A 6,108-nucleotide genomic window follows, 5' to 3' on the forward strand; every position below is an offset into this window, starting at 1 on the left:
TCCACACACGTCCGTAGCTATGAATTCTGTAGATTCACCGCTATCTGTATGGACCTACTTTACATCGAACGGAGATTCGGTGATGTTGCAGTTGGCGCGACGCTTTTACAGCTCGGGGCTTCGGATTTCGAAGCTGAATTCCAGAGTGATCTGTAAGGCATCTGAACTTCTTCCCCGTGGAGTATGTTGATTTTCTCCGGGTGCTCCTGTTTCTTCCCACAGTCCAAAGACGTCCGGTTAGTAGGTTACAATAAATTATCCCACGGCTAGGGTTAAATCTGGGGTTGCTGTGCGGCGTGGCTCTAATACTATAAGTAACTGATTTGTGCTTTTCAGTTACAATCTGGCTGGTTAAATCACAATGCATGGTGTGATTGCAATGGAGAGGGTGTAGGGATTCACAGATTTTCCGGGTCTGGAACATTTTACCTGAGACGGGTAAAACTGAACACAGCAACACACTCTGTTCTCCAGTCCTGCCGAAGGGTTTCGGCCCGAACCGTCGAATGTGCTTTTTTCCATAGATGCTGTCTGGCCTGCTGAGTTCCTACAGTGAAAAAGTTTGTTGCTCGTATTTCCAGCATCTGCAGATTTTCTCTTGTTTTACATTGAACAGAGGGAGCTGAGGGAGATTTTATCGGAAGGATATAAAATGATGACAGATCTCGAATAAATGAGAATGATTTATTTCCTTTGCAGTGAAGTGAAAAGCAATCAGTGAAAACACTAGAGTGCACAGTACAACCCACAGCCTGAAATGTTGGTGGAGCAGAAACCACTCCCCATGCACCCCACCACAGGATGGAGACATGGAATGTCCATGATGGGATTAGATTGGGGAGCTTTTGTTACTAGCACCAATGTCAAATGACCTCCCACATTTAATTCCTTGAACACACCAATGAGAAAGATGGTGAGTACAGCAACAACGTTTAAATGTATTTAGCCACGTATGCAGTTGGGAAAGGTTTTGCGGGACAAAGAGCGGGATCAGATCGTTCGGCCCATCGCGTCTGCTCCGCCATTCCATCATGGCTGAATTATTTTCCTCCTCTACCCCATTCTTCTGCCTTCTTCCCGTAAGCTTTGCCTGTCTTACTAATCAAGAAACTATCAGCTTCCACTTTAAATATACGCATTGACCTGGCCTCCACAACTGTCTATGGAATCCCACAGATTCAATGCTCTTAAAAGAAGTTCCACCTCATTTCTGTTCTAACGGACCAAACACAGGTGAACAAGTAGACACCTTCGCCAGCATGGACACGATGGGATGATGGGTCTGTGTAACTATTTGCTGTGGGGAGAGACTGTGCAGAAATTCTGCCCTACAGTACAAAACAGAATCTACTCCCCGGAACGTAAACCCACTCTGAGGTACAGGTTGTTCTCAGTGGTAAGGAAGGCAAGTACATTGCTGGCATTCATTTCGAAAGGATTTGAATATAAAAGCAATGAGGTAACTGTGGGGTTTATAAGGCATTGGTAAGACCGCACTTGGAATACTGAGCAATTTTGGGCCCCTTACGAAAGAAAAGATGTGCTGACATTGGAGAGGGCCCAGAGGAGATTCATGGGGATGACCCTGAGAAAGAAAAAGTTTGCATATGAGGAGCGTTTGATGGCTCTGAGCCTGTACTCGCTGGAGTTTAGAAGAATGAGGGGGTCTCACTTAAACCTATCGAATATTGAAAAGCCTCGATAGAATGGACTTAGAGAAGACGTTTCCTTTTGCAGAGGACACAGCCTCAGAATAGAAGGTCGTCCCGTTAGAACAGAAATAAGGAAGAATTCCTTTAGCCAGAGGGTACTAAATCTGTGGAATTCTTTGCCACAAACGGCTGTGGAGGCCAAGTCATTGGGTACATTTTAAGCGGGTATTGATATGTTCTTGATTAGTTAGGGTGTCAAAGGTTACGAGGAGGATGAGAGTGAGCATGGGGTTGAGATAGAAAATAATTCAGCCTTCTGGAATAGCGAAGAGACTCGATGTACTGAACGGTCTAATTCTCCCCCTACGATGGCATGCAAAAGTTTGGGCACCCCGGTCCAAATTTCTCTTACTGGGAATAGCTCAGCGAGCAAAAGATGAACTGATTTCAAAAAGGCACAAAGTTAAAGATGACACATTTCTTTAATATTTTATGCAAGATTACTTTTTTGTTTCTATCTTTCACAGTTTCAAAATAACGAAAAAGGAAAACGGCCCGAAGCAAAGGTTTGGGCACCCTGCATGGTCAGTATTTAGTAACACCCCCTTCGGCAAGTATCACAGTTTGTAAACGCTTTCTGTAGCCAGCTAAGAGTCTTTCAATTCTTGTTTGGAAGATTTTCGCCCATTCTTCCTTGCAAAAGGTATTTAATTATGAGAGATTCTTGGGCCGTCTTGCATGCACTGCTCTTGAGGTCTATCCATGGATATTCGATGATGTTTAGGTCGGGAGACTGTGAGGGCCATGGCAAAACCTTCAGCTTGCACCTCTTGAGGTAGTCCATTGTGGATTTTGAGGTGTGTTTAGGATCATTATCCTGTTGTAGAAGCCATCCTTTTTACATCTTCAGCTTTTTTTTACAGACGGTGTGATGTTTGCTTCCAGAATTTGCTGGTATTTAACTGAATTCATTCTTCCCTCTACCACTGAAATATTCCCCGTGCCACTGGCTGCAACACAAGCCCAAATCATGATCGATCCACCCCTGTGCTTAACAGTTGGAGAGGTGTTCTTTACATGAAATTCTGCACCCTTTTTTCTCCAAACATACCTTTGCTCATTGCGGCCAGAAAGTTCTATTTTAACTTCATCAGTCCACAGGACTTGTTTCCAAAATGCATCAGGCTTGTTTAGAAGTTCCTTTCCAAACTTCTGACACTGAATTTTGTGGTGAGGACGCAGGAAAGGTTTTCTTCTGATGACTCTTCCATGAAGGTTATATTTGAGCAGGTGTCGCTGCACAGTAGAACAGTGCACCACCACCCCAGAGTCTGCTAAATCTTCCTGAAGGTCTTTTGCAGTCAAACGGGTGTTTTAATTTGCCTTTCTAGCAATCCTACGAGCAGTTCTCTCGGAAAGTTTTCTTGGTCTTCCAGACCTCAACTTGACCTCCACCATTCCTGTTAACTGCCATTTCTTAATTACATTACGAACTGAGGAAACAGCTACCTGAAAACGCTTTGCTATCTTCTTATAGCCTTCTCCTGCTTTGTGGGCATCATTTATTTTAATTTTCAGTGTGCTGGGCAGCTGCTTAAAGGAGTCCATGGCTGCTGATTGTTGGGACAACGTTTGAGGAGTCAGGGTATTTATAAAGCTTTGATATTTGCATCGCCTGGCCTTTCCTAACGATGACTGTGAACGTCATAGCCCTAAAATGTCATAAGAGGGGTGCTGAAGCGGACCCAAATACAAGACACAGACACTGACGTACTGGGAACTGGACTTGACTAGAGTTAGGAACGGGACTGGACGCAGACTAGGAGCTGGGACAGGAACACAGACTTGGGCTAGGACTTTGGCGAGGAAAGCGGGACCAGGACAAGGAACTAGGAGCTAGGAGCCTGGGCTTGGACTCCGAGCCAGAGACTGGACAAGGTCCCAGAACCTGGGTCTTGATTCGGCTCGGACCCCGGAACTAGGCGAGGGCATGACGTGGCTACAGGACTGGACGCAGGCTTGGGTTCTTCGAGGCTTTCCTGGGCAGGACGAGGTACTCCTTCTTGGAACGCAGGGCCGGGATGCTTTCGTAGGGCCGGGCCCCTTCCTTGGACGCCGAGCCGGGATGACTGCCGAAGTAAACCGCCGAGGAAACTGACAGAGATTCAGATGGGGAGGGGAAGAGAACAGTCCTGCCTCAGGGGAACAGCAAAGACGGCCTGACTTACCCAACGGAGGCAAGGACAGGAAGGGACAGATCCAACCGCAGGGTAACGGCAATGACGGCCTGACTTACCTCATGGAGGCAGGGACAGAAAGGGAGCTCACTCCAGGGTGGCTCCAAGTCTCAGGGCGGCCGGCAACCTTGACTAGCTACGGAAACAGCCGAATCCATATCTAGCTCGGAGTGGTAGACGGCCACTCAGCTGGCCCCGGAAACAGCCGAATCCATACCACAATAACTGCTCCGACTAGAGAGAACAAGGCTGCATGAAGCGGTGGTCCTCCAACCAGGCCTAGAGTTCACGCATGGCTGTTCTAGCCTTCCACCGACGGGTTGCTCCAAGGGGATACTGACGAGACGAACCAGCCCCTACACTCGATCCCAGGGCCAATTATATTCCCCGCCTCAAAACGAGCATCAGGTGCCTATGATTAAGCCCAGCTGAAACAAGGGGCCCGGAAGACCCGGAGTGCAGAGTCCACGGACCGGACCGTGAACCGGAATGCGTTCTCCATGAACCGTACCATGACATAAAAAGCTATTTGAGGTCTGAGACCTTGGTGAAACTTATCTGTGAGCTCAAATCTCTTGGGGTGCCGAAACTTTTGCATGGTGCTCCTTTCCCTTTTTTCACTCTAAGATTGTACAAGACAAAAATAATACTCTAATTTTGCTTAAAATTTTGGAAAGAATGTTTCATCTTTAACTTTATGACCTTTGGAGATCAGTTCATCTTCTGCTCACTTAACTATTCACAGTAACAGAAGTTTTGACCAGGGATCCCAAACGTTTGCATGCCGCTGTATATCTTATGGTGTTATGGGTTAAATTATACCATTTAACCCAGCGACCTTTGCTGGATACTTTCCAAACCACTCCAGACTCAGGAACAGTTCTTGAGAATATTTGGGTTAAAAGTATGGGGGGAGTGAATACGGGTATCTCGAAGGATGACTGATCAGTAGCGGATAAAATGCAGCCGTCTGTTCTGGAGATAGAGTATTCTGGCGATCATTAACAAACCCGGACCGAGGCACGCCCGCTCATGCTTAACTAATGTACTCTTTGTGACTGAGGGTGCAGCCAATCATGGTGTCCTGAAAGTAGCCGCACAGATGTACATTTCGGCAGGGAAGGAGTTTTCGCACGGGTAGTCAAGCCGCTGAAGAAGGCGTTTGGCACAAGTGGACAGGGCGGTGGAGAAGGTGTTTCTGCACAGGTAGATAGAGCGGTTGGAAGGCGTTTCTGCGCAAGTGGACAGGGAAGTGGAGAAGTGTTTTTCACACAGGTGAACGGCGCGGTGAAGTTGTTTCCACACACGAACAGGCGGTGCAGAAGATGTTTCCACACAGGCAAAAAGGCGGTGGAGAAAGTATTTCCACACAGGTAGACTGGGTGGTGGAGGAGCCGTTTCTTCGCAAGGAGACGCGACGATCGAGAAGGCGTTTTCACTCATGGAAACGGGTGGTGGATTAGACGTGTCCACACAGGCAGACAGGCGCTGGAGAAGCTGCTTCCACGCAAGCAGACAGGCGCTGGAGAAGGCATTTCCTCACAGGAAGACAGGAAGGTAGAAGAGGCGTTTGGCACATGTGTTATATTGAACACTAGAACACCATAGCACTGTACAGGCCCTTCGCCCTCGATGTTGTGCCGACCCATATATTCCTTTAAAAAAAGTACTAAACCCACACTACTCCGTAACCCTCTATTTTTCTTTCATCTATGTGCCTGTCCAAGAGGCTCTTAAATAGCCCTAATGTTTTAGCCTTCATCGCCATCCCTGGCAAGTCATTCCAGTAACCCACAACCCTCTGTGTAAAAACGTTACCCCTGATGTCTCCCCTAAACTTCCCTTCCTTAACTTCCAAACCTCTGGTGTTTGCTATTCGTGCCCTGGGAAACAGGGACTGGCCCTCCACCCTATCTATGCCTCTCATAAATTTGTGGACCTCTATCAAATCCCCTCTCATCCTTCTATGCTCCAAAAAGAAAAGTCCCAGCTCTGCTAACCTTGCCTCGTAAGACTCGTTTTCCAATCCAGGCAACATCCTGGTAAATCTCCTCTGCACCCTCTCCATAGCTTCCACATCCTTCCTATAATGACGTGACCAGAACGGAACACAATACTCTAAGTGTGGTCTCACCAAAGATTTTAAAAACGCAAACAACAGGAATTCTGCAGATGCTGGAAATTCAAGCAACACACATCAAAGTTGCTGGTGAACGCAG

The sequence above is a fragment of the Mobula hypostoma genome, chromosome 2, assembly GCF_963921235.1.
Source record: "Mobula hypostoma chromosome 2, sMobHyp1.1, whole genome shotgun sequence".
Taxonomy (NCBI): Eukaryota; Metazoa; Chordata; class Chondrichthyes; order Myliobatiformes; family Myliobatidae; genus Mobula; species Mobula hypostoma.